At 44.0% G+C, this 26,864-nt stretch overlaps 1 protein-coding gene across 6 annotated transcripts in view; it reads left to right on the top strand.

Moving 5' to 3' along the window:
* The window catches only part of SUSD6 (sushi domain containing 6), a 103,028-nt gene that overhangs the window by 16,757 nt on the left and 59,407 nt on the right, over window positions 1–26,864 (top strand). For 4 of the 6 annotated variants that reach the window (XM_076344800.1, XM_076344795.1, XM_076344796.1 and 1 more), the window contains one exon: window positions 4,781–4,867. The gene's annotated coding sequence lies outside the window, so the exon portion shown is untranslated. Of the gene's footprint in view, window positions 1–683; window positions 701–1,984; window positions 2,035–4,780; window positions 4,868–26,864 lie in introns of those variants that run through there. The other 2 variants (XM_076344799.1, XM_076344798.1) reach the window with 2 other exon arrangements.

The following is a 26,864-nucleotide window of genomic DNA, read 5'->3' as shown; positions in this document are numbered from 1 at the left end:
ACTTTGGTTCTGTCACCTTCGCTCTGCTTGTCATGAAAATTGACCATCTGTGGTCTTTGAGGAGGGCCCAATGTCCTTGAGTTGTTCAGTGCACCCTGTCTTTGCTGAAACAGTTTCCAGACAGTTATCAGCAGAGTTTATATTTAGTGCAGCACGTGAAGGTGGACTGAAATGGCTGCTTGAGCTCACGAGCTGCCCGGGGAGTCAGCGAGCAATGGTTACTGAAGTCACTAAATTTGCGTCCCGCCTGTAGTGTAGTGATTTTGATGGGATTAGTTCTGTCCTGTGATCATGGTTGTTTTCAGCTATTTTATTCCTGCCTGGAGAATTGTTTCAGCTCTCAGAGCAGTCTGCAGTGGACTTAACCTCAGCTCCTCAGCTGTGCAATCTCTCAGCTGCAGACTTGGGTTTCTGTGTCTGCGGCTGTTCCTGTTGCATCACTTCTGCTTTTTATCAGTGCACTCACACTCACCACAGCCATCTACTGCTATACCGCCCAAATATGTCTCTTGCTTGTTCTGCTTTCACGAGAAAACAGATGTAAGCTGCTGGCTTCCGTCAGTCCAGGAAGGTTTGATGCTGCACGCAGAGTCTGTGTCAGGCCACTGCTGTCTTTTTTTCCTTTTGAAAGTTGCATCTCTTCTTGCTAACCTGAGATCCTCCCAGAGAGGCCTGTTGCCTGCCGATGCCTGCATGAAAGGTCAGTAGCTTGGAAGCCTCGCTCCAGCGTTTCCCGGTCAGCGTCCTGTTGTGCACTCTGCCTGGTACAAGGACTCCCCGCAGCTCCCCTGCCCTCTGAGCCACTTGGTGGCTGCTATAACCAGCTGATCCCAGCTGATCAGGCTTAGCTGGGAGAGAGGTGATCTTTCACTAGCAGGGCTGGGCCCACTTGCCCGAAAGACTGTGGGGGTGGGGGGAGAGGAGGAGAGGCAGCAGGGATTAAATTCTGCTTTAGGAGTATGTAAATAGGAACACAGAGGTGTTTCCTAGAACAGGAAAAGGGAAAACTTAACCTATACGTAGCAAAGGTGCTTGCTCGTAATATGGTATTGGTTACAGTAGATTTCTCTTGCCAGAAATACAGCAGTCTGTAATTATGTTTATCTAGTTGTCATGACAAGTGTCATGTCTTTAGAAATGCCATCATACATGTTTAATCTCTGTTGCGAAGTTATTCTGGGTACAAATGGAATTACTTCAGATGTAACAATATAACCCCCAGCACAGAGAGTAGTAGTTAGGGACAGGTAGATGACTTCGATGAAGCACTCTCTGTCTTTGCAAGTCCTTCTGTGTAATTCACCCAGCTTTGTGGTTCAGTAGTTAGGCAGACAGTATTTTCCTTGACTCTGCTAGCAGGCTTGTTTGCTGAGCAGCTGCAAAAATGGATTTTAAGTTTAAGTGGAAATGCTTCCTATAAATTTCAGGAGGTGAGCTTTTGTATGTAGCAAGAAATATTTTCACCCGCCATTTGTGTGCTGTTTGTTTTGTTACTGAGTAGTGGCAGCTAGTGCTTTCTCACAGGAAGCTTAGTGTTCTCGCACGGCTTGCTATGTGATGCAGTCTGCAAACGGGGTATTTTCAAACTGAGCCTAGTGATGCTAATAAGAGACCAGTCGAAGCCTGGCCTGTTGTTTGCTTGCTTATTTATTTATTTTAAACTGATGATATTTCTGTGTGATAGTTCAAGACAGTTTATTGAGGAAGCTCACACTGTCGAAGAGCTGCAGGACCAGAAGTTAGAGGTATAAAACCCCTACCTCTTCCCTGCAGCTTCAGTTGTCCCCTTCCCCCAGCTTCTGGCTTTCTCTGCCTGTGTGTTGAACGGCGGGCAGGCTCCAAAAGCAGAGCGTACCCTGAGAACCTTCTCCACAGCGCGAAGGGTCGATGTGTCTCATCACTCTGGTGATTCCCCGAGGGGAACTGCTATCCTGGCAACCAGCCCTCCCAGCAGTGAATTTGCTTCCTGGTATAAGTGAGCGTTAAGTGGAATGAGTTGGTCATCACCTCTGCAGCAGTAACCTTGTAGGCAAGGTAAAGTACAGCTTTTGGAGCTGGTAGAGCAGGGTAAAGGGAAACTGGCTTCTGGAAACACTTTTACGTGGAAAATGAAACGCTGCATCATATTTATGCTATGGACTAGAATGGCTTTCAGTCCAGCAGTGTAAACTCACTTGCTGCAGGAATGACTTCCTTGTAGATGCTTGAACTTTGCTAGGCTGATACGTGCACCATTTTAACCTCATGCTCAGAAGTGAACCGGTTTCAATACTCTGTGTCTCTGTCCACGGCTTCCTTAGCTTACACTTTAAAAGCTTCAGAACCATTTTGAAAACTTTAAAGCTGTTGACATTTTCCCTCAACTCATTTTCCTCCTGGTTTGTAATTAAATGTTGCTGTGGTTTGCTGCTGTTCCTGTTTTTTTCCTGCATTGGTTTAATGGGGTTTTATAATAAAATGAGTGGGAATTGAAAGAATCTCTGATCAAAACCAAGTTTGCATCTTGTTTGGGAATCAAAATAGATAAGAAGTTATGTTGGAGTATTGGATCTCTTTCTGCAGGACTCTTAAGGGAGCATAAGTTTTAAGAGGGGAAATCCTGTTGAAGTTATCAGTCTTGTTTAAAAAAAACCCAACAAAACCAAACCAACCCAAACAAACAAAAAACCCCCCAACCCAACAACATCCTCCCAACCCCAGACCCCCAATTTCTGTTAAGTGAGCTTGAGAGTGATATTTTTACGCTATATGAAAATATAGATCTTTCAGTAGCTAAACTTGCAACTTGATTTTCAACAGTAGCTGTTAAAGGCAGCTTGCTTTGACAGGAGCTATAGTTTGTATGTGTAGTTTTAAATATATAGATTAGTGAAATACTTGAATGTCTCTGACCTGTTTAAGATGTTTTGGTTTTTTTCCTTCTTGGTAAATAACTTCTGGAAAGTCTTCAAGGAGTAGATATTGAAGCAGCCCACACTAATACAATTATACTGTGGGGTGTGCCAGAATCTCCTTTGGGTATTGGAGCCCATTTGTGTCAATCACTCTCACAAGGCATTTTATTTGTTAGACCAAGTAAGGTGCTCTAATGTTAATTAAAACTCTTTTAAATGAGGGGCGGGGGGAAGGTGAAGATGCACACTGGGTATGTGTTGCTCTCTAACGAGACAAAAGGCAAAAGAAAGCTGATGTGCAGTGAAGAAGACTTAACAGTAATTTATCATCCTCTGCTGCGTGGGGATTCATTATACCTGAAAGCTAAGACAGAAACTGCCCCCAAAATAGCCTGTGTAGGTTATCCTTTGGTGTTCGTACGCAGCCTGAGGAGAATCCCTTCTGCGCCAAAACACCAGTCTGGAAGGGTGATTGACATCTCTGCTTTTCAAGAGAAGTGTCAAAATTGCAGAGCGTTGCTCAGAGGGTATGAAAGCTTCACTTCTCCATCTGCTGCCGCATATGCCACTGGCGACCCAGCAGCCATTTGTGGGATCATCCTGAAAGCTTTAAACACAGCTCCTCTCCGAGGGCCCCTCACTCCTTTTGAAAGTCCAAAAAGGGCATGCTGCTTGCTTCAGGAGAGGGAGGCTCCTGTTTTCCCCTTAGGAAAATCTAGTAGTACGTCTTTATAAAACTAAAGCATTACTGCGAAGAGCTGCGTGATCCTGAAATGCAGCAAACTGGTTCTGTGATGTGCAACAAAAATATGCTGGAGACTCATCGCAGGCTTTGTCCTGGCTTTGTGAGCAGAGACTATAAAACCATACAAGCCTACTAACAGAGATCCATTAAAAACCGCTTCATGGGTATGGGGAGCAGGGTTGCGTGATCGGGGTTGTGTCTTTTGGTAAGTGTGTCATTATTTAAGTTGAATGAGAGACATGAAGAGGAGTTTACTAGGTTTACTTTTAATTTCATTAGCTGTGAGAACCTCCATCTCAAGTCTGTTTCTGGTTTGCTGTCTTGCAGGGCTTGCACACTTCTGAGACTCAAAAAGCTGACATTTAAATGTGACAATGAAATGTTTTAACAACAAAGGAGATCTTTAAGCAGGCTAGACAAAAATTCCTTTCAGCTGCACAGCTTTTACTTTCACTTTTGGATGACCAGCTTGCCCAGTTCTCAGTTGGTTGCTGTGCTTTCCCAAGTAGAGAAGGTTACCTTATTAATAATCATCTTTTCTTTTTAAGTCTTGGAATTTTTAGTATTAATGCTGAATAAAAAGAGTATGGGGGGGGGGTAAGATAAAACTTACCCGTGTTTTTTTGGCATCATAGAAATAAATTTCCTTTCTCCTATACTTGTTTGGGAAGTACATGCAGTATTTGTGATCACTAGATTTTTATTTGTAGAAGTGTGTGTATCCGATGGCTGGAGTTGATGCAGTTCTAATCTGTGTATTTCAGGTAACTTCTCAGAAGTTTCTGTCGGGGGGGGGGGGAAATTAACAAAGCTTGAGTGCTGCTGAAAAATGTTTTCAGTAACGCTCTGCTATGCTTGAAACTCTGATCTGTTTTCTTCTTATACTTGAAATTTTTAAATGGAATGTGTGAGGGTTGTTTTGAATATTCTTTGGTTTTGAGTAACTTGTGCAGTATATCTCAAACCCAGATCTGAGTTTTGTGGATAATGCCTCTACCTGAAGCATAGCTGTGTGCCTGTGTCCTAAAAACATAATAGAGCTGCTTCTACCCCTCAGCCTTCCAGCTCTTTTATGTGACAGGGTTGCTCTTCTTATCCCCTATGTATTCACGCTAATACTTACCTTTTCGTGCATTCCTAGGTGTGTGAATCAACCCATCGTCACTGAATCATCGCTTTAATCATACTAACTTGACAACCATTGTATGCCAGTTTGTGTCAACACCAGGTAAGATGAAAGCTAATGCCATTACTTTATTTTTCTTGACTCTTTGCTTTTTAAACCTGCATTTTGTCCAAATGCCAGTGACTTTTCTGTAGACTAAAATCAGAAGGTGCTGCCTTCCGTGTTCTCCTCCTGCAGCAAGACAGCCACTTACTGTTAGCATTACTTCCTGTTTTGAAAGCTAGTGCTCTAAAATCTTCTTAGGGTCTGACTCCTTTGTAGCCATGCCTTAGTCTTTTTCCTGACACCTCTGCTAACCTGCTGTTTGTGGTGTTCAGATACCAAAAGCTGTTTTTTTCCTTGTATTTTTCATCCCCTTACCATTCCCTGGTTTTGCCATAGAAACTGTTGAACTCCTGCCTTCCAGAGTTAAGCATGCACGATAAGCCACCTGTACTGTCTGACCTTTTCTCTTGAACAGAAAATGGGTTTTGTTTTGTTTTGATTTTTTTCCATACCTCCTCCCAAATGTTACCTTTGAAAACCTATCACAGAAAGATCTTACCTGTGTATTTTATGTTTTAGTGGTAAGAAACTACCTGGATATGTCTTTCAGAGAACTAAACATGAAGCTGTTTTTTGGACCTCACTCTTTTATCCCCCTTTAGAGAAGGGAAGTAGATTGGGGGTGGGGTGGAGAGGAAATCCCTCTAATGCTTTCAACAAGGTTATTATCCAGTACTCTAGGGGAGTCCTAGCGCTGACAAACTAATGTGAGCCTTTGTTCTGACCCTAATCAGAATAGGGATAATTCCTCTGACTACGCCCTCTTCCCCTCAGATCCCTCTAGCAGTGATAAGCTAGATTGATTAAGCTCCTTTGCTACCACTCTTCTTGCTGTGCTGGCCTGTTGTCCTTGTTTCCTGCAACTGCTACCTTGAGTGCAAAGGCTTGAGTTTTGAGGGGGTCTCATTAGGAGTGCTAATTTAAATCTGTTGAGATTTTTTGGGTGCTCCTGAGTGGTACTTGTACACTTCAGTTAAATAGATATCTTGGTGGATATGTGTGTGTGTGTTTATTTTTTGTATGATTAAATAAGAAAATAACTTTGATGCAGGACACATTGGACTTTAATATAGTGGCATCTTTTGTTACATGTTGGGACATGTAACTGAGAGAATGCAAGTTGGCATGTAGCTGAAACTCAGAAGGTATTTTTCCTTCTGTCTCTTCTTTCCTCCTTCCTTGTCCAGAGCAAACATATATTATTTCTCAAATGCTTTTAAATACCCTTAAAGAGGATATTTAAACTTCTGGTCACTAGTCCAAAGAGCTCTGTAAGTTTTCTAGGATGAATGTCTATGCAACCTATATATTGTTTTGGTTTATGCCAATGATCTGTTCCCAGTCTAAAGACGAACTGCACAGCAGTAGAGAGAGGAGCTTGAAGCCTAGGTATATAGTGAAATATAACTTTGCATGTAATATAACACAAAAAATAGTCCATTAAAACTGTGTCTCTTCACTAAATCTTATTTGTGGCTGTGGGGAAAGGGCAGGGGGTGGTGGTGAAGATACTGGTTACGTCTGATGTGAAATGATTGCATCAGATAAAGCTGTTAAAAAATGTCTTGCAGATCAAGAGGGGAAGGGGAGAAGTGTACCAAGTTAGCCTCTTTAGCCTTTCCTTGGCAGTACGAAGCTGATGAGAAGCTCATCCTTGTGCTTCTAAAAGCAGGTCTCCTAGTATAGCCGTTCAATTTGTGATAGTGGGTTCTCTGAGGATTGTTGGTGGCAATCCTCCGTGGATAATCTGTCCTGAGTCTGGCTGAGCTGATCTTCGGGTGAATTTGTAAGGGAGTTTGCTGTCTTTCACTAGGGGCTGTTCTCTCTGCAGGGTGGTTTGAGACCCTCTTTAGTATCAGTACAGAATATAGGGACAGGAGGGATTTAGGTAAGTTAAAGAACATCCCTAGAAGACAGAGACTGAGTGTGTCCGCACAGCTAGCATCTGCATATCAGTGCAATGCTCTTGTAGTGTTTCATTTTGATAGAGTGGTTTTTTTCCTAGTTCAGAATTGGAAAAGGCTTGCAGCGGCAATATAAAAATCTGATCTCTTTGCAAACTGCACAATTTTTGACTATGTAGACATAATGTCTAGATGAGCTGAGCTCTAAAAAGTGTGTAAAAAGGTATTGGGGAGGAGGGAGAAAGGCTCCATCAGAAGACACCCATCTGTGGAGACTGACTTAAAGTGTTTGGGGCAGGGGTCCAGAGCTGAAACTTACCTTTTTGCTAGTGACTGTGCACAGGTGGGGAGTGCGTGTTACAAAGGCTCTCCAGCGTGGCTTCCTGATGCGAACCTGCATGGAAGCATTAGCTGTGAGAAGGGGTTTATGAGCACTTCCAAACAGCAGTTGCTTTTTAAGGTTGATTCTGTTGACAGTATCCTGAAGAGACATCACTAATAGGTGCAGTGTGACACGTTTTATGTGGGTAAAATTATGGGCTAGGCATAACTGCCTTTGCCTAGCACTATTAACCCAACAGTTGTTAAATCCCAGGAAATGCTCATTTTCAGGGTGGTGATTGCTTTTATGACCTAAAAATAAAAACTGGAAGGCGTATGTATTGTTGGCTTTCTTTTCTTTACTCTCGATGGGCATATGCAGAGCATTTCCTGCGAATGAGTGCCCTGTACTTAGAGTTATTCATATTCTATCACTTTTCAACATCCTGTTCATCTTTCGTGATTTGAAACAATTATCCTGAAATGGTGTGGGTGCGTGTGTGAGAGAGAGAGAGACCACCGAGAAGTTGCAGTACAGAACACAGGATTCCTCTCCCCCATTATTTTTATCCTGTGAAGTGAGAACAGAAGGAGGATGGCAGAAGCATTTCTGAACAGCTCCTGTGCAAAGCTTCCCATAAGGCCTTGAACGCTCTCTAACCTGCGCTTTCTTGTCTGTTCCCCCCTTGTCTGGTTGAAGCATTTGTAACGTGGAAAACCTAAAACCCAAGTGCTTATAACAGTGGTGTCTGCTCTGGGATCGGCCAGTGTTCACCTGCATCCCTTCATACATATCGGGGTTTCCCCTTTGCATATATTTTGACTTTTTTTTTTTGGTCCAGGTTAGTACTTCCTTTTCAAGTGGTGTGCTGTAGCATGAAACTCCAGGGGCATATGGCATTGTTGGTATTAAAAATTAAGGAAACAGTACAGAATATTCAAAATTGATCTGTTTTTCTCCCCAAATATTTTCTTTCTGCTCCACTGATAGGAGGCCAGAGGGGACTTCCTCTGCCTGTTTCTTTATGTATGAACTGAGGGTTTGGATTCTAGGTGAGTGTGGGTTGGGTTTTTAGTGGATTTTTTTGTTTGGTTTTTTGTTTGTTTTTTTTTTTTTTAAGGTAACTTGAAGACCAGCTTAACCCTTGTGACTCTCTGGTAGAGAGGAAGGAAGACGGGTTTTCAGTGGCCACCATATCCTGGAGGCAGTATATTGTTCCATTTAACCTATGACGATTGTGTCTTCCCACCTCCTCCCCACTTCCCCCCAATATTTTGCGGAACAGACAGTTCTTGATTTTAATTTTTCATCTGTATTTATCCCTTATTGTGAAGCTAGAGATTTTAACTAGCATAGCTTAGTCATCAACTAACACATCGCAAAAAGGCTCTCTGACTTTTGATGTGACAAACAACTTGCTGTGTGTGAGATTGGGAAGAAGATTCCCCCCCATAGCCTTGTGCTCCCTGGCCGATTCCCCTCCAGCTCTGTTACCTTAACAGCCAGTTGTGTTTACGGGTAGAGCTTAGCTTAGCATCTTGGGGAGTGCTTGGGTCAAACTAGCTGGTGATCATTGTCTCACCTAACCTTGGAGTGGCAGGTTGGAACCCAGCAGTACCTGCGGGTGCTATTTCCTCTCTGACTGTAGTAGGGATCAGGCTCTGACCATACGCTCCTTAAACAGCAGTTTCCGTGAGGCAAGCTGGGTTCATGTGGGATGTATAGATTGAGGTACTTCTTTACAAGGATGGGTCCTTCAGATGAAAATGAAGACATGGCTGGGGGAATGGGTGTTGCCAATGTCCTTACTGTGGCTGTTCAAGGAAATTGGCATTATAGCTGGTCTACCATCTCACTTGATGAAATCTTCTCTTCTCTTTGCCTTTCCAACAGGAAGGGCTCTGCAGTTTGTGATGGAAAGCAGTCTTCTCTAGTTCAGCAAATCTGTTCTAAGAGTCCCAAGAAGAGACAGCTATTTATAATGGGCATCAGAGCTATTGATATGTAACTTACTTTTGGGGCAGGGACTTGCCTCTGTGTTGGTAAAGTGGCAGTTTTATGGCAGCAGGAGCCTGGGATGAACCCATAAATATGAAATACTCATCTGAAAAACAACTTGCTACAGAAAATCTCCTGTTTGAGAGGTATGTCACTTGAAGATAGGCCTGTTGCAGAATAGGTTGTTTTTTGTTTTAAATGATTCACAGCAAACACCTAGATTCTTCAGAACAACTTGGGTGGGTTTTTTGTTTTTTTGTTTTTTAACTAAAACCAGGCTGCCCTGCATAAAGTGTCAGGCAGCACAAGGAGATGTGTATTGTACTTGCAAGACTTTTGAAAGGGCCTGAAAACTGAAGTTGGAAGGAGTTGAAGCATTTGAGACACTGAATGTTAACAGCCGGCACTAATATGCTTCTGACCTCTGGCAGTGTGGCTGAGAAGATAGTCCTGGTTGCTCCTTGTAAGTCGATCTCTGTTGCCTTGGTTGATCTGTGTGCCTGTGCCTGGTCTTTTCCACCATCTCCAACAGTGTACTAGTGCGTTGGTTGGTGCTGACTAAAGAGGAGGACTTGAATCAGAAGTACTGCTTCTTACAGAATGATGCACGTGCTGCAGCCTCTCCAAGCATTGTTCCAGACAATCCTTGCTGAATTTGAGATATGTGATTTTTTTTTTTTCTTCTGAGGTACTTGGTGGCAAGCAACCATAGTTGCTAAAGCAAGCTGGTATTTTATAGTCCTCCTGCATTGTGCATTTAATTGCTGCATAACTGATTCCTGCTGTCTCAAGCATACATTGATTTTTCTTTTTTTATGCCAACTGTTTAACAGGCTCCCAGTATATAAGGGAATTTTGCACCCTCTTTCTACTTGAAGTAGTACTTGGAGCTGTTGAGGGATATTATTCAGCTTTGACAATACCGTGCTGTGTCTTAACAAGGGCATGTGCGTATCCTAAATTCTGTGAAGGTATAGCTGGGCACTGTCTAGCTGCTCAGAGAAGTTCAAGGCAACACTTCTTTCCCTTTCAGCACCTCATGCTGGGTGCTCAATTTGTTTAATCCCTACAAGTGGTGCATTTTTTAGGATGGATACAGTAAACAGTGCAGAGGGGGTTTTTTGTCTTCCAAGTCATGGAGATCAATATTAAATGTAAAATCAGCAAATTCTGTCTAGATTTTTTTTTTCTCTAAGACTCAACGATTATCTTAGCCTTTCTTGTCTTTGAGGTCTTCTCTGTCTCCTTTTTGGCTATGGAGCCAAAAATGTTGTATATGATGATGGTAGAATTTGCTGTAAGTGTAGAAGGCAGCCTGTCTTTCAAGTTGAAGCAAATTTCTGGAGGTAGGTGAGGTTAAGGAGGAGCCAATGATATTTTAAGCAGGCTTTTTGAAGCTGGCTTAACTCATTAGTTATACCGGGATGAGCCCATGAATTAAGTAGAATTATTTCAGACTTGCGCTGTGAGGGTGATTGCTGTTACACCCTCTGTACCTGATGTTTGAAAGACTACAGCGGAGATCCTCTCCCCTTTTTGGAGAAGGGAAGGAACATAAGAATATTGCAAACACAGTATGTGGAATCCCTTGGTGAGTGTGGCACTGCCTGCTACCCAAGAATCTGATGCTGAGAAAGGTATTTGACTTAGACTGCTTGTGAGAACAGAGACTGACAGCTCTGGAGGCTGAGGCTCTATTAGCCTCTAAGAAAAAAAAAAACAGGGGAGGTTAAGAAAGGTGATTAGTGTAGGCAGTGTTAATGCAAGCTTTGTATAGTGACATGAATGTTGTGTAGTTGTTGCCTGGGCTTCTCTACATGCTTCCTGCCTATCAAAGCCTCTGGGAGGACATCTGCAGGAAATGGAGCAGTGAGCTAGATGAGCTCATTTTGATCATGTGAATTCTTGCACACCAATATGTGTCTTAATTTTTGAGGGTAGATCAGTTTCCTTAGCTATGTATCTGTCTGTAATTGAGATGTAATCTACAGTGTGCTAGGCGGTGCTCTCAGGTGGGACACAATCACAATTAAAGGCCAGTAGCATGCGATGGAGGAAGGTAGGAAAAATGAAAATACAGAAAAATGTAATTAGTTAAAACTGAACTAGGCTGTTTCTTTTATGTGAAGCTACTCCTAGGAAGGTGATGATCTGAGTACATTTGGGAGGGCAAACCTCTCCACAACCTACCAGTCTCCTGATGTCCAGGAACTAGTTCTCAGAAGAGATGACGTCGCTTAGCTTCTTGGTGAGAAGGAATAGCTTTGGTTGTGAAAAGTCAGAGTAATAAAGGTTGGACCTCTGGAGCTACTATAGATCCAACCTCCTGCTCAGAGCAGCCACTCGAGTTATGTAGATCTGGATACAAAGGGTGGGTCTGGATGTATTGCGTAATGGTTTGGGCTATATGTAGTAGGTGAGTGTCCCTCATGGGACTTTGCCCCAAGAGAAATGCTGAGCTTGGTTCCTAACTAGCGAAATCACTGCTGCTAGCCAGAGAACAACAGGAGGCTTGGAAGAGGATTGCAAAGGCTTCTGTGTTGAAATCCACATTTAGGTGATATTCAGCTGGCTGCTGGGGTCTGGGCTTTGAGGCCCTTTATTATTATTTCTGTCTTTGGAGAATCTAGATCTGGGAAGAAGTGGTAAGAGGTTGTAAGTGTCCTCTCAAGAGAAGTTGTTGCATTTGTTTAACGTAGTGGGGAGGAAGATTTCTTGCCTTGAGTTTTTGTCTTGTATAAAGTAAAAACATACTTGCCTGCCCAGATGTGACAACCTCTCTCGCTCCCTTCCCATCCTCCTTCACCCTCTGAGGAAAGCATGTATTCCAGGACATACATGTCTTATTATAGATAAAACATTTCCATCTTTACAAACACGATGTTTTCAAACACCACTGCAGTCTCTCATGCTGTTAGTGGTACACCCTGGGGGTATGGGTGTTATTATTTGGCTATAGGTTTCTGCCTTTAGGCTGTGTTTGGTAAAATAAGTTTTAAGTAAATTCAATCCAGTTTACTTTGTATTAGTATTAAAAGCTTAAAACCCATTCCTTTTCCTTGGTATTTCTGTGGAGAAGACATTGTTGGAGTGAGACTTGCACTTGGATAACTTGGCTGTGTTTTATAGGTAACCCTCTGTAACACAGGGTGAGCTTCTCTGATGTCTTCTGGAATAAGAGGAGCTAAAGTAGAGAAGCAAAAACTCACCAAGTAAAAATGATATGTGGATTTACTTCCACAATAATGACTTCCAGTGTAATAGGGTGTAAAGCATGGCTGCTGCATGCCTTGCACTGTGGTGCGCGACTTCATTATGTTGTGGTTTTCCCAATGTGTGGCTGTAAGGTTGCCAAGCTTTCAGCTGCTGGTGTAGGTTTGTGCCAGCCACGCCTGGCACATGAGGAAGTGGTGACCTTGTGCGTGTGCAGGGCACGGGCGGCCGCGGGGAGGACGAGAGTTTATGTACTGCACGGGGTGGGGTGGCAGGCATTGGCATTACTGTAGCCGGACACAGAAGTCCTTATTCGTTTAGTCATTCGGTCTCAGGTTAAGTGCTAAACTGGGGAACGCAGGGCTGCTACCTGGCCTGGAAAGAAAAACAAAGTCTTAATGCGGAAATGCTGTTCTCGGGTGGAAAATCTTAAGGTAGAAAGAAGCAGAGAGGGGTCTCTGCTGCTGCCCCTGAGCCAGTGGTGGCCTCTGGAGTGCTTTGCTCTGCGTTTGGTGGTGTTGCAGGCTGTGGAGGTGCACATTTTGCTGTAGTGGGCATTAAGTAAACCACTTGATTTATCTAGAATGCAAACATGCAGTGATAGCTATACCACAGAGGAAGACTTGTATGAATCTCTGTTGAACAAAAACCCAAGATACTTTGTCCTGGTCTTTGGCTTGAAATACCAAATGCCTAAGTTTGAGGGTGTGCTTTCTTTGTTCTGGGGGAAGGTGAATTTGGGGATCTCTTCCCGCAGTAGAACTGAGCTAGACCTTATCTCCTTTTGCATCAAATGGAAGCACTTCCTTGCCAGGCTTCACTGGGCAGGAGAGCTGAAATACTTGGTGTTCAGAAAACAAAGAAAATCCTGTTGCTCTGGGCTTTCTGAATGCCTAGTGAGCAGTGACTATTTAAAAGGACTTGGTCAACTGGGGAATCCTACCTTTGCCTGAAAAATTTCTCTGCATCTGTTCATGTAAGATTATGAAAAAGTTTGGAGGGTGAAATGTTACTTTATCCTTTCAAATCATAGTGTGCCCATTGACATAAGTATGGTCACTTTGATATCCTACAGAACAAATCTGCTCTTCCCAGGGCTGAAGACTTGCCATGCTTCTGTTTTTCTTCTCTGCACCATGTGAGGTAATGAGCAACCGAGTTATCATGAGTCTAAAGTTCAGGCCATGGCAGAGCATCTCTAATACCTGAAGCTCCTTTTAATTTACAGAGGAAAAAAATCCTTTAATTACTGCATAGATGACAAATATGAGGATCAAAGTGAGACTTTTGAGGCAAAGCTTAACTGCTTGTAAGCTGGAAGTAATCGTGGCTCTCCTTGCTAATGAAGTTTAATGTTGGGACTACAGAGCTAAGAAGGCAGACTTGGGAAAAGACAATGTGAAAGACTTATTTTTTTGTCTGCCCTGTGAAATACCAGCCTTTCCCCCTCGGCCTCCTTACCCTTGGCAGAGGACAGGTGCCACGAGCAGTCATTTTGGCCACTGCCACTTCCTGCAGTCCTGTGTACTTGCATTGGGGTCACCCACATAACTGCTGGTCTGCTCTGACCTTTTCTTCTCAGGTTTCTACTGCTTCATGCCCCAGAGTGCGAAGGGGACACCATGTCCAGTGCTGGATTCAGGTGATCCTAAAACGGATAGGCTGTCCCAAGTTCCACTCAGGAAAAGAATGTATTTTGTTTGTCTCCACAAAATCCACCTTTTCTGAAAACGGTAACAAGGTTGCTGTGGTTTGATCACTGTTAGCCACAAGAAGAGTTAATGATACTAGAGAGAAAAAAAGCCTAGAAATGTTTGTTATGGAAGTCCATATTTAATCTCTCCCAGTGGCCTTTCTGATTTCCAAGACTATTGATTGCCCCCTGTGTCTGAAAATGAATTTAATTCTGTGATGCTTTTGCTGGCAATAGATCTTCCTTTTCACATGGAAGAAACGTAGACTATAGATCTTGCTAGAAATTGATTGGGAGTAACTTCTGGTGGCATGGAAAATCTTATATAAGAATATAACGTAAGCTGTGTATAGAAGTCTGAGTGTCAGAAGCCTGCATCCAGCTTCTGTAGGAGGTTGCTACCCCACACGAGTGCACTGTTTCTGCTGCTTTCTGGTGCAAAGTGTATCCTTTTCTAGTAGGATCATCAGTAAATGAAATACGCAAGGAAGGCAAAACACAGACAAAAATGACACTTCATTCTGCAAACTTATCATCAAAAGCTGGCTTGTATAAGCATAAAAATGAAGTTCCTGGTCCTAAGATGAGGCTGCTAGCCACCTCTCTCGGTAATTACTTAGCCTGGCAATAGCTACAATTAAGCTACTGCATCTCTCTTTCTCTCTCACACTTTCTGGCTGTGAGGCTGATAACCAGACAGTTGCTGTCTGTGTCTCTTCTGTGCTGCATTGCTTTTCCCCTTACTGCTTGTGAGGAGGCTGAAAAAGCCTTGCTGTCTCAGCAGGGGACTTGAAGTCCATGAGAGCTATACACCAGGTACCTGGGAGACTGCCTTTTTGTCTTCCTGTAAGCAAATGCTTGGCTCTGCTGGAGACCCTTGTGGATTGCTCTTTTTGTAGGACTGTTCATCTCTGGGTTTCTTGCCTGAATTCCCTTCCACGTGCAGAGAGCGAATACAAAGTGAGATGTGTGGGTCAGGGCAATAATATACCTGGACTCAGACTAGAGTGTTTTAAAGGGATGGAGCGGGGAGACTGGGATATGTTGTGACCTGAATGGATCTGGGAAGTAATGCTGGCACTAGTTAATCTGGCCTGTCATTTTCCATTTTATTTACTCCTGGCACTTGATTGTCAGAGCAGGCTTTTCTACTGCATTTTCTTTGTGGCTTAGGCTGCTCAGCACTGCTGCAAAATCCTTCTAATCCTTTTTGCTATCCGTCTCTTGTAACGAAAACTCAATTGACAAAGTGAATACTTGAATTTCAGAGAGCAAGTGAGGATTCAGGTTTGGGAAGAATGAAGAATCAGCAAATATGGCAAGACCTTGTCGGGACTGAGGGACACTTACAATAGGTGAATCAACTTGTGTGCTATATCTTGACAGCTGTTGAGGGGCTTTGCTAGTACCAGGGATCTTACCTCCTTGCACAAGACTTTCGCAACTAAATAATACCCACCAACAGGCGCTCAAATAGAAAAAGACCTTATTGATCTCTTTTTTAAGAGAGAATGAGGATGCACTAAGATTGTCCCTCTTGACCTCTGTATCCTGTATTACAACTTTGCTGCATGGCAGACCCATATGTGGGATAGCACTGCTGAAGTAGAAGCTTTCTCAGCTAGTGTGCTTTCCTGTGTTCTACAAGATATTAGAAAGCATGGCTGCCATGTGTCTGGCCTCACATTTGTTGAAGAAGGACGTGTTCTTGGGTGCTCTGATCTGAACCAACTGTGTTGGTTGCAATTCTGGGCAGTGCTTTCAGGAATTGAAGATGGCTTCAGGATAGCGGTTGGGATTTACTGTGCTAAGCATGTTTACTGCTGCCAGATGCCTCACAGCTCCAGAGCATTACTGTAATCTGCTCATGACAAAACTGGTCTTTCAGTGTTGCAGCTCTGACTGGGCTGTGGATGAACCACATTCGTGTTAGGGCTAAGCAAAGCTCCTACAGGAGTGTTCTCATCCTCCTCATTCTGTTGTCCTGTCATGAAAAGTGCTCTGAGCTTGACTGACTGGGCCAGAACACTGGCAGCACTGGTTCTTCAGAAAGCCAGATCTGGACAGGGGATGATGGGGCTGGAACAGTGGCAGGAGAACAGGCATTTTCTCTCTTATCTTGGAAGGAGTGATCTATTACTTTTGCTTTTAAATATGAATGAGCTCATTCTCTGTACCTCAGTTACCGACCATATGGTCTTTCTGGTAAAGTAGCAGATGTTCCTCTCTTGCTGTGTTTTGCTTTGTTACACAAATTCTTTGTTTTCTTTCTACCCTGTCTGCAATGGGCTGTAATAGTGTTCAGCTCCAGTGTACCAGGTTATTGCCCTGAATTTCTAAATGTGCATTTACAAATAAGGTGGGGGCTGCATAAAATGTTGCTTGGGTTGTGGATCTGATGCATATGTGTATATAGGTGGTAACCGAACCCTGCGTTCTGGGTCAGTATGCTTAGCTGAATAGTTTCTCCTTCTGTTTTGCTGTTACTTATGGGCTCTGCACTTTGTTCTTCAACATAAACCAGAATGTTCCACCCCACCTTCTTTGTGGTGGTTTGGTTTGGTTTTGCTAGTGAATGCAATTTCTTTGCAAATCTGCATCACTTTGTATCCCAGAGCAGCGTTGTTTTAGTGAGAGAATGGGGATATTTTTGCACGTAAGCGGTTGTTTTCTATAATATCCCTGCCGGTATAGTTGTTTGTTCTCTTGTGTACTCATGAGCTGCTGTTCCAGTTTAGTAAGGGAGGGTAGGCATATGGTGGTGGACTGCAGCAGACGAATGTCTGTGAGTGCCAGATAGATCATGGCATCCCCCAGTCTGGATGCAGGAATTAAAGGGTTGCACCCACAAAGAGTTGTTCTCTGTTGTGTCTTTATTTGCATGGGGTATGAAGCACTTGACACAACACTCAGAGAAACTTTGGTCCTTGCTGGTGAGAATGACTCAGCTCTTCATAAATCTTATTTCACATATTCTTAGGAATCCTCATGTGGGAAGGGGCCCATTGCTTTGCCACTGGAGATCTGTTGCCCTAAGGCAGTGTCAGAGGCTGGCTGAGCCTGCGCTGCCATGCTGACCTGCGTGTACTCTTTCATACATGCAGCTAGAACAGGTGGGGTTATGAACCGACGCCTTCTGCGGGCTTCTTGTCTGGGCATAGACAGACAGCTCCTTCCCCTTTCCCTGTAAATCTAGCCGTAGTCAAAATTTCTTTCTTTCCCCTGTCCAGGGACCCTGCCTGCTGGTCTTCTGTGTAAAGCTAAGTGTGTGTCAGTATTGACGTATTTACTAAGAAGGGTGTCAAACAAAGAAGAATGTGGTGGTAGACTTTTTTTTTAAAGATTTTTGGAACGGGGAGGAGGATTTGCTGTTAATATCAAGGAAGCTGCCATGGTTTAACAAGGAAAAAACTTTTTTACATAGTTCAGTGAGGTATACGGTGATGGGATTGCTTAAGGTGAAACAAATACTAGTTTTGTCTTTCCTTTTTGAGCAAATGCAGATACCAGCTTTCTCCATATATAAATGACTGTGGAACAGTTCAAAGTGTGTGTGTGTGGGTGTTTGTGTTCACTGGTTAATGCAATACTGAGAAGAGGCACTAGAGCAGGTCTTTTGACCAGTCTGTTGATGTGTTGTCTCTTGCTTTACTTTGGAAGGCTTATGGCAGTGGCATGGGTTGATTCCCCTCTGGGGAAAGCATGAGCCTCTAGAGGAGGGATTCTTTCTGTCTTTTCTGGTGAAGGAAGCAGAGGTGGGGAGGTGATTATCTCAGGGCCTGAGGGGTTTGCCTCAGACCATGCACTGAAGAAAGATGCAGTACAGAACTGCCCTTCCCATCTGTGCTCAGAAACCGCTAGTCCTTTCTGGAAGACTCGTGTCTGGGTGCTCTTGGGCTGGCTGTTTCCTGTTTGGGCTGCAAATCACCTGTGCTGGTGCATTTGTACAGTGCTGCTTATCATGTGAGGGCTTGTTGCTACATTCAGTGAGACAAGGTGGTCTTGCAGGCAGCTTTAACTGAAAAATACTGTAACTTGCAGGTAGTTCCAAGCTTAGTGTGGCCCCTTGGCAGAGCCAGTCAGTGGGCCACGCTGTTTTAAGCATATGCTCCTGTAGGAGACTGAAGCCTAAAGGACTGCTTGAGGGAGGAAGGGTGCATTTGAGGATGTTGGGATTAATGGTAGAGTTATTCAGTTATGATAGATTGCTCTAAAATTTTAATGCTTTTCTTACTAGAAGACAAAACAACAGGAGTGAAACCTGCTGATAGCTATGTTTGGGAGCAGGCTCAGGTTCCCTGAGAATCCCACTGGGGCTAGTTAAAAGGATGCAAGGAGGCAGCAATTTCATCTTTGTCCTTAATCAGAAGAGGAACAGCTGCACTGGGGCTGGTGAAATGCAAGGAAAGGCCATTTAGATGCCAAGACATCAAGAACAGACAGAGGTCTCTTCTTAATGTTCTTGTTTGCATTACAAAAGTTGCCACAGTCTTCAAGGTGCTGCCAGAATGTACACCCTCTGAACAAAAAAAAAAAGGAAAAAACTAAAAAAAAAAAAGCTTAAACTCTAATGGACAAGATCAGTGTTCAAGATGACTGGAGATGTTATGTAGTGAACCTGTGTTCTCTGTCCCACTGCTCTGTCATTTACTCCCCACTGCTGTTGCCACACCCCATTGTCCATGCTGCAGGCATGCTTTGGCTTAGCATCAAGCTTTGAAAGATAGGTTCAGCAGCAGCTCTTGATCCCAGCCAAGGAGGGGGAGTACGCTTGTGCATAGGTTCTGTCTCTTAAGGAGGCATGACTAAACTGGGGAACAGTTAAAAAAAAAAAACAACAAACCAAAAAACACACCCCACTCCCATCCCTGTCAAAAAAACAAGCCAAAACCCCCACCACAAAACCTGCATGCTTTCTGAAAGTACCATCTGGCATGGGAGAGGAGCCAGTTTGCTCCTGTTTCCCTGGAGCAGGAGATTCCTGTGTTCCCAGCTGTGGTTTAGGGAAGCCTGATGCAGGTATCTGTAGGATGGTGATAACCCCTTGCATAAAGGAACATAACCTCCATTACCAGTATGCAGCTCATCTCTGCACTGAGCTCTGAAAGTGAAAGCACAGCTCAGCCCTTGTCGAGGGGGTGGTGTGCACAAGTCTCACTAGATTGCTAATGCTGCAGCCACACAGGACCTTTGCAAAATGCACAAAGTAACTGCCCTCAAAACCTTACAAACTCATTCCTATAAGCCCAGGGGCAATTTTTTCAGTCATGGGAAGTCCTGGAGACACTGTTAATGAGTTCAGCTGAGGAAATAGCACAAGGAACTGTGGGAGAGGGAAGGCTCACTCTTGCGTGCGAAGCATGAGCTGGACTGTGTGCAGAGAGGGTAAAGAGGTGTGATAGTAATCTTAAGAAGGAATGAAAGAAATGAAAGCAGAGGTGAGGCTGTGTTAAGACTTGAGACAAGGAGAAAGAGCTGCGAACTGGAGAGGGACAGCCATTGGCAAGGAAAGTCTTAGTCTTTACCCCTTTCATAAATCTGGTTTTATAAATTAATAAGTATCAAGCTCATGTCAGTGACTGTAGCTACAAAAATAAAAAGGGAGTGAAATACTTACTGGTAAGAATTTGAGGGAAGCTTGTTTCCAAGCAGTCTTGCTCTTTGATTCTTGCTTCTGAGCCAAATTATTGGCATGTTCTGGGACAGAAATAGCTCATGTATCTGAGTGACCTTTTAATTTCCTTTTCAATCTTCTGAATCCACTGTAATGAACAAAGAAAGCATTAAGAACAGGCGTGGTGTATATTTTATTGCATGTTTGCAGTAGACCAAATAGCTCTGTATTTCTCTGGGTGTTATATAGCAAGAACCTGCTGTGAGAGTAAGATCACAGGGAACCAGTCATGGTTCAGATTAAAGAAGTGGTTTCTCTCTATGCGATGGTAGCTCATGATATCTTTGTAGCAGTGGTCTTTTTTGTTCTGTGTTTATACAGCATCTAGCACAGTGTGGTCTGATTCCTAGGCTGGGATTTCTGCCTCCCTTTGCTGCTAATGAGGCAAGAAGTGCTTGTGAAGGGCTTTTTTTGCCTAGTCACATACCTGTCTGAAGCAAAAGTTTATCCTTTGGCATGTGCCCTGGGCTTCCTGCATGCATCTCTTTCCTTGCAGTGACTTCCATAGTGAGTCACAGCAGCAAGCTGTAATGTATAGAAAAGGATGTTAAAAAGCATGTGCTAAAGAAAAGGGGATAAGAAATGATGTTTCAGCCAAGAGGCTTTCATTGGGTGAGGGGATGAGGGAGGTGCATGCAGCAGAGGAAGAAGCAGCATGAGATCAGTGGACTTTTTATTGCACAGCATGAAAAGATCCAACAACTAAAATCTGATCTAACGTTTTCTTCCTGTGTGTGTTACAAGAAATGTTTTCCATGTAAGGCACAGGAGAGCCTGCTGTAAGGAGGCATGTGGCTGTCAATTATTTAAGAAAATGTGCCTCAGCATTCAAACATAAGAAAACAGACCAGATAGACCTGTGGTAGCTGCAGCCTTTATTGCTCATGTTTATGCTATTTAAAGACTAGTCTTCTCCAACTTGATTCTAGTGAAATAACAGGCTTGCCTGAAGTCTATTGGCTACTTGTAGGTGAGGAGAATAAGCCAAGCGTTGCTGGGGATAGGCCTGACATTTCTCAAGTCAAGATAACTGTATTACCTAGCTGATGGTAAGCCGAAACCCTTCCAGAAGGCTTCTAGAGCTCTGGTTTGACCGTTGGTAAATGATTTCTTGTGCAAGTCACCTATACAAAGCAGCCCGCAGTTCAGGTGTGGCTTTAAAAAGAAGCGTTGATTATGTTAATCACTCCTCTGAAGTTCTACAAGACTGGTTCATTCCCCTGATACCCTTTTTCCCCCTCATACTTTTTTCCTGGCATATAATAGTGGAGGAAAAAAATTTCTGTCTAGGAAATGGGGATTAAAGCATTTCTTGTCTAAAGAAGCAGAGGATTCCTTTTTGCCTCTTGAAATGGAGGTGTTTGCAGACCTTGGGTTAATCTTCTTAATATCTAAAAAAATAATTCCAACCCTTAACATTGGCTAATTCCATGAACCAGACCCTCCCAATATTGATGATATTAAGGCAGTAACACGCATGTCCCCTGTTCCAGCCTCCTCCTCAACTTTTTTTAGGCTTCTGCGAAGTCTGAGAGTCTCATTGTACATTGTGGATCTTTCTTTTGTTGCAGTGTCTTTCACATTACTGGCATAGGTCTTAATTCACCAGTCTCAAACCTTTTGCGTTTTGTGTGGAGGCCTGGGTCAACACTTGTAGAAGTGAACTGGGATCCCTCTACATATCGTCATCTGTTGATGATTGGTTTGTAGGTGAGCTCGATAGCCTGCTCTCAGGAATGTGCAGTGGGCATCGAGCATTACCAGGCTCTGAAATGACATGGCTCTCACAAGGCTGGTTCTTTCCTCTTTCTGCATTTCTTCGTTCTCATGAGATCAGGAGTCCTTCCTGCAGTTAGGAAGTCCGATGGTCAAGCTTATTTCCCCAGAAAAGAAAGAAAGCAAAAATTTGGGATTGGGCATCTTGCAACCGTGGACGCTGCAGACCATCACCTGCTCTGCTTTTTTCCTTGCAGATGGAAGTACCTGCAGTGTTTGCAAGGAATAGTTTTGTGTTCCCTTGATGATGGTGGTGTTGAGGGTATACCCGTCAACTCTACAGAGGCCTCCCTCCTGAGAGCCTTTGCCTCTTGAGAAGAGTAACTTTTTATGTCATGTGATGCAGAGTTCTGAGATTGAAACTTGCTGTTGGCCCAGTGAAAAAACCCAACAGCTTTCTTTGGTCAGAAATAAAGATTTCTGAATGGGAATGCTTCTTCAAAGAACTGAAACTCCTGCCCTATTACATCTGTTTCATAGCAAATGTAGCCTAAATATAATTAGCTTCTTCAGATTTGGTTTGTTTGCAGGGAACTAGTGAAGACTATTGATGCCTTTGATGTAACTAAAGCATGGCTGTGCTTGGCAGAGAAGATGAAACTTAACCTTGGTCTCTCAGAAGTAAGTTGTTGGGCTCTGTCCTCACCAGCAGGTGGTCCTACCTTTCACAAAGGCGGGTAACAGCATTTCACTGGGATTTCTTTCCATTTGCAGGGATGGTGTGAAGCAGCCTTTGCAGTGACTCCCAGCAGCTATATTCAAGTGCCTCTGAGGAGTGTGATTTGGAGGGGGCGGGGGGGCTGGAGAGGGATGTGGAGGCTGCTGGACTGTTGCTAAGAGGCCAGGGAAGGAGATGTGGCTGTTGGAGAAAGGGCTTGTGATAGCTATTGTGCTCTGTAGTATGCTGTAACAAGGGTGGTTTCCTCAAAATGTGCCTTACAGTGCCCTGCGGAGCCTTAATGGAGCTATTTATTTTCCACAATGCAGGCTTCTCTTTGTCTGTCCTCCCCCCACTTCCCTCCTTCATAAGGAGAGTAGATCCTGAAGTGCAAAGGGAGACAAAGAAGATAGATTGTTGTCCAGAGCCAACTGTTGCTTACATCTGTGAAATGTCATGTTCAGCTCACGCAGAAGAACAGTTTTAGGTGAGCTAGAATGTGTATAAAAGCAGGTGGAGGCTAGCCTTTTCACAAAATTAAGCTTGTAAGTGGCCTTTTAAAAGATGCTGATGGAAGCCTGGACAGTTGCAAATGACGGACCACCAGCTCCTCTGGATACTGCTGCTGACATTCACAATACAATCTTTCCCTGAACTTCATAGGTGGAGCTACCGATGACATCTGGGTTTTTTTCACAGTTGTTTCTCTGTGCATTTAGTGAAGAGAAGTGAGGTTAGCTTAAAAAAAAGTCTTTGTCAGTTCCTATGCAGGGACCCTTTCTGGAAGCTTCGCATGATGTATTTTTTTCTTGTGGATAAGAAAGAGAAGCTCAGTTAACTTGTGCTTATGAGACAGTTGCCAATCTGTTGATGTTTAGACCTTTCTGCAAGATACAGGTTTTCTTATTTGTACAGCATGCCTTAATTTAAGTGGTCGCTCTGTTTCTTTTAAACTGTTGCTCGAGTGCTGTTACTTCACTTCCTATTGTCTGATCAAGAGATGCCAGAGAATTGTTGAGCAAATTTCTGATACTGGTATCAGGCTAATTGCTTCCCCCCACACACCTAACACTTGTGTCTCTATATGTTTTTTATTTAAAATGTTTGGCTTCAGACGAAAAGGAAATTGGTAACACTGGAGGATGGAGTGAATGGATATAGCCTGTTTTGCAGCAAAGTCTTAGACTGCAAAGGCAAAAGGAGAACAGCTTTGGTGAGGACAACTGCTGACTCTCGAAAGACTAAATTGCATGTCAGATTGACAAAATGGGGAAAACAAATTTAATCTTAAGAGTACAGTAATAAAGGGATTGGATGAATTCCCTTTGAGAAACTCACTTGAAAATAGATTAAATGAACATGAAAATCCTCTGCTGTTGAAAGTAATTTTAAATCTTCATCTCGCAGTTTGGTGGGTTTTGCATATTAATTTTGCTATCCTGTAAGCTCTTGTAGCTGATCTCTTTGTGCTGCTGCTTGGAGCACTGTGTTACAGGTAAAAACATAAAGAGGACAACTTTTAAACTAGTTTGCTGTATACCAATTCTAATAACCTTTATTTAATGAATTCACTCTGAGGGAACCTTGTCTCCAGAGACAGGAAATTGCTTGAGGATTACTGGCTGTGGTAGGACCTTCATATTTATTTGCAAAATGTCTGGGGAAAAAAAAATTTAAAAAATCAGTCTTCCTTAAAAGGCAGCTGAAGCCGGAGTTGCTGTGCTTTTCCTGCGGGGCTGAGTAGAGGTCACTGGGAATTCTGTGCTAGAATGTTTTTTCTTGACAAATAGTTTGATGTCTTGAGTGTACTCGCACAGGATGCTTGGAGACGCATCAAAACCCCAAGCAAAGCAGAGAATGACCTGTTTCCCAAGTGGATGTACTATTCACTTAGCTGCTAGTGGCTTGGCAGAGTTGTTCCCTACCCTGCAGATAGCGGAGTGTTAAATGTGCCTGCTCTAAAATGTGCTTTTTAGGGGGAATGGGGAAGGATCTTCCACTTCTCAGCTCTGTGTGTGCAAGAGAAGTGTGGGGAAGAGGTGCCTGAGACAGCAGCACGTGTGTGGTATCCTTTATGTTCCCGTGCCTGGCCTGTTGACATTGAATATAAGCACGCTGGAGAAGTAACAAAATGCAGAAATCCAATGAAGACTCTGTACTCTCTTCCTCTTCTTACTTGTGTTTCATGGAAGCTTGCCTGGTAGCTGGCCCATTCAGGGGATGGAGGACTATGACTAGAGCCAGGAGGGAGGCAGCACCCAGGAGCAGTGTGCTTGGCTGAGGGACAGCAGGCAGTATGTATTGCTTTCAGGGAGGCAGCTGCCCAGATCACTGGCAGGATGCTTCACCTCTAGCTTCTGGTCCCAGTGGTAAAGAGGCATTGCCTGTGGCTTTATCTGGGGTTTGTCTTTGCACATGTGAGTATCGGGAGGGAATCTGATCTTTGGGAGGGTTTTCCCTGGAGTTTTGAGGCAGATGGAACAAAGTCTAGCTGTGCTTTTGCAGTCCTGGGTCATCTAGTGAAAAAGCCAAGGTGCAAGGCAGAAGGTTAAATAACCTGTATCCTCTAACTTTTCGGTGTATCTCCTTCCTAGCATTGGCAGGTGTGTGGTTCTTGCCTGCATGCAGCAGCACTCCGTAGCCTTTCTCACTGTTGCACGAAACTGTAAGATTTACTGCCAGAGCAAATTGCTGACTCTTGCTGTCCTGCTTTGTACAACTTTTTCCCCTCTTTCAGCTTTGATTTCATTTGACTTCCTCTAACTAGACAAGCCTCTTTTGCCGTTGGCTATTGTGGAGCACTCTCACCCAACTTTCTGGCTTTTAATCTGCATCAAAACCAGGATGCTCGGAGCCCTGATTTAGGGGGAGGGTTTAGATCTAGAGCATCTTTATGCATAGTAAATTATTTCTGCCACACTTTAATGTGGATTGAAAATGGAGCTGGTTTTAGGAGCCAGAAGCCTGTGCAATTACTTGGTCCAGCATGTTGTACAGGCTGCTCGCTTAAGTCAGAGAGTGGTTCCATACACTATAGGCTTGGGCAGCAAAGCTGAGGTGGGAGTTTCTTACCTCTCCCCAGCTGCTGCTTCCACTGGCCCCAGATCTGTGCCGGTGCAAGGACCCAGTTTCCCCAACAAGTTCCTGAAAGTTGCATCAGCATTGTGGAGGGGACTGTTAGCTGCAAAGTGAGTGTGGGAGCAGCAGCATGGGGGTGTCTAGTCACCAGGAGCAAGGAGTCATCCTTCAGCCAAGACAGCAGTGCGAGCCTCTAAGTGCTCGGATGGTGGAGGGACAGGCTTCAACCCCAGCTGGCTCTGCAAAGGGGCAGCGCTGATGTACAAGGAGCAGACTAGACTACAGGTCAGTAAAGGCTGAGGAACCATTGCCACTATATAAACAAGGTGCTGAGAGCTGCTGAATGAACCGTTACTACCAGGCCGTGCTCCTCGGCTGCCTCAAGACCCTTTGCTTAACATTTTCTTTGAGTTTCTGTTTGGTAGCGGCTGGGCAGAGGCCCCTTCTCGGGGAGTTGAGGAATGGCCATCCCTGTGACACTTGCAGGGTAGGTGCTGCGGGATGGGTGCAGGAGGCTGTGGGTGTGCTCCCCTTCCTGCTGCAGGTCAGAGCATCCTGGGTCCCACCTCTGGGCTGTTCTAGTTCTAGCAAACAGTGTCCGTATAGATTTTTTTTAATTTTTTTTTTCCCCCCACAAACAGTCATGCTTTGTTAAGTGTAAATGTTACTGAGTCAAGTGAGGGAGAAGTTGAAGCTTCAACTTGACCTTCTATTGAGATGCAAATCACAGGTTTTATTTATGACAGGTTTTATTCTGCGGACTCCTACTTCTCTACTCTTTTTTCTGGTATGCTTCTCTCCCACCCTAATTTAATGGTGGAAATCTTTTAATATGCAACCTTTGAATGGTGGTTGTAGGTCTCAGGAAGCCAGTTTGCCACCCTATTAGAAAGGAACCTGTCCTGGGGATTCTGCTTGGAGTGCTTGGTCTCCTTGTGGCATGTGTGTATGTCCCCCAATGACAGGTAACGAGCAGCGATCCTTCTTGGACTGCCTCTCTGGCTTGATGCTCCTACCTTGTGCTGCTCAAATCAGAATATAATTATAACTGATGCCTTGTTAGAAAATCAAATTAAGCATAGCCTGTGAGGGAAGCCAGTTAGAGAGAAAAGGCTGTGGGGGTCTTCTGCACAGTGATGTGTGCTCTCTGTGAGCTGGTAATTGTGAGAGTGATTTAAAAGAAAGGAAGCTGTAAGGACTGTTATTTCCCACCCCCCTCTTCTCTCAGCCCTTGAGTATTGACTTTTGAGATTAATTTATGGCACCTTGCCTAAAGTCTGAAAGCCTTAGGTTGAGTATTGGGGTGGATGCTGGTGTGCCTGCTGCTGGTGAGGGTGCCTAGCTGGGGAGCCTGCTCGGGCCACCTTCTGCAGCCGCCCTCAACCATGGCCTCATGGGAGCAGGTCTGCGTGCAGGCGGTGTGCTAGTCATCCTACAGGTTTAGCTGCAAGGGGTTTGAATGGCGACGCAAAATTTGAGTTTTCCTTTTTCAATTGTACGCTGGCAAGAGTGATGTGGCTGGGCTCTGTGGAGTGAAACGTGCCCAGTGCCGCTGTGATCGGTCTCTGCCACAGTGAGGGTTTGTGGCAATACACGTGCATCTGTGATGTTAGCACAGTGCATCCTAAATAGGATAAGCAATAGGAAACATCTAACAACTTTGCTGCTACTAAAAAAG

This window comes from Aptenodytes patagonicus, chromosome 7 (assembly GCF_965638725.1).
Source record: "Aptenodytes patagonicus chromosome 7, bAptPat1.pri.cur, whole genome shotgun sequence".
Classification (NCBI taxonomy): Eukaryota; Metazoa; Chordata; class Aves; order Sphenisciformes; family Spheniscidae; genus Aptenodytes; species Aptenodytes patagonicus.
The sequence above is the reverse complement of the archived record's forward strand: the minus strand, read 5'-3'. Positions and strand labels throughout refer to the sequence as shown.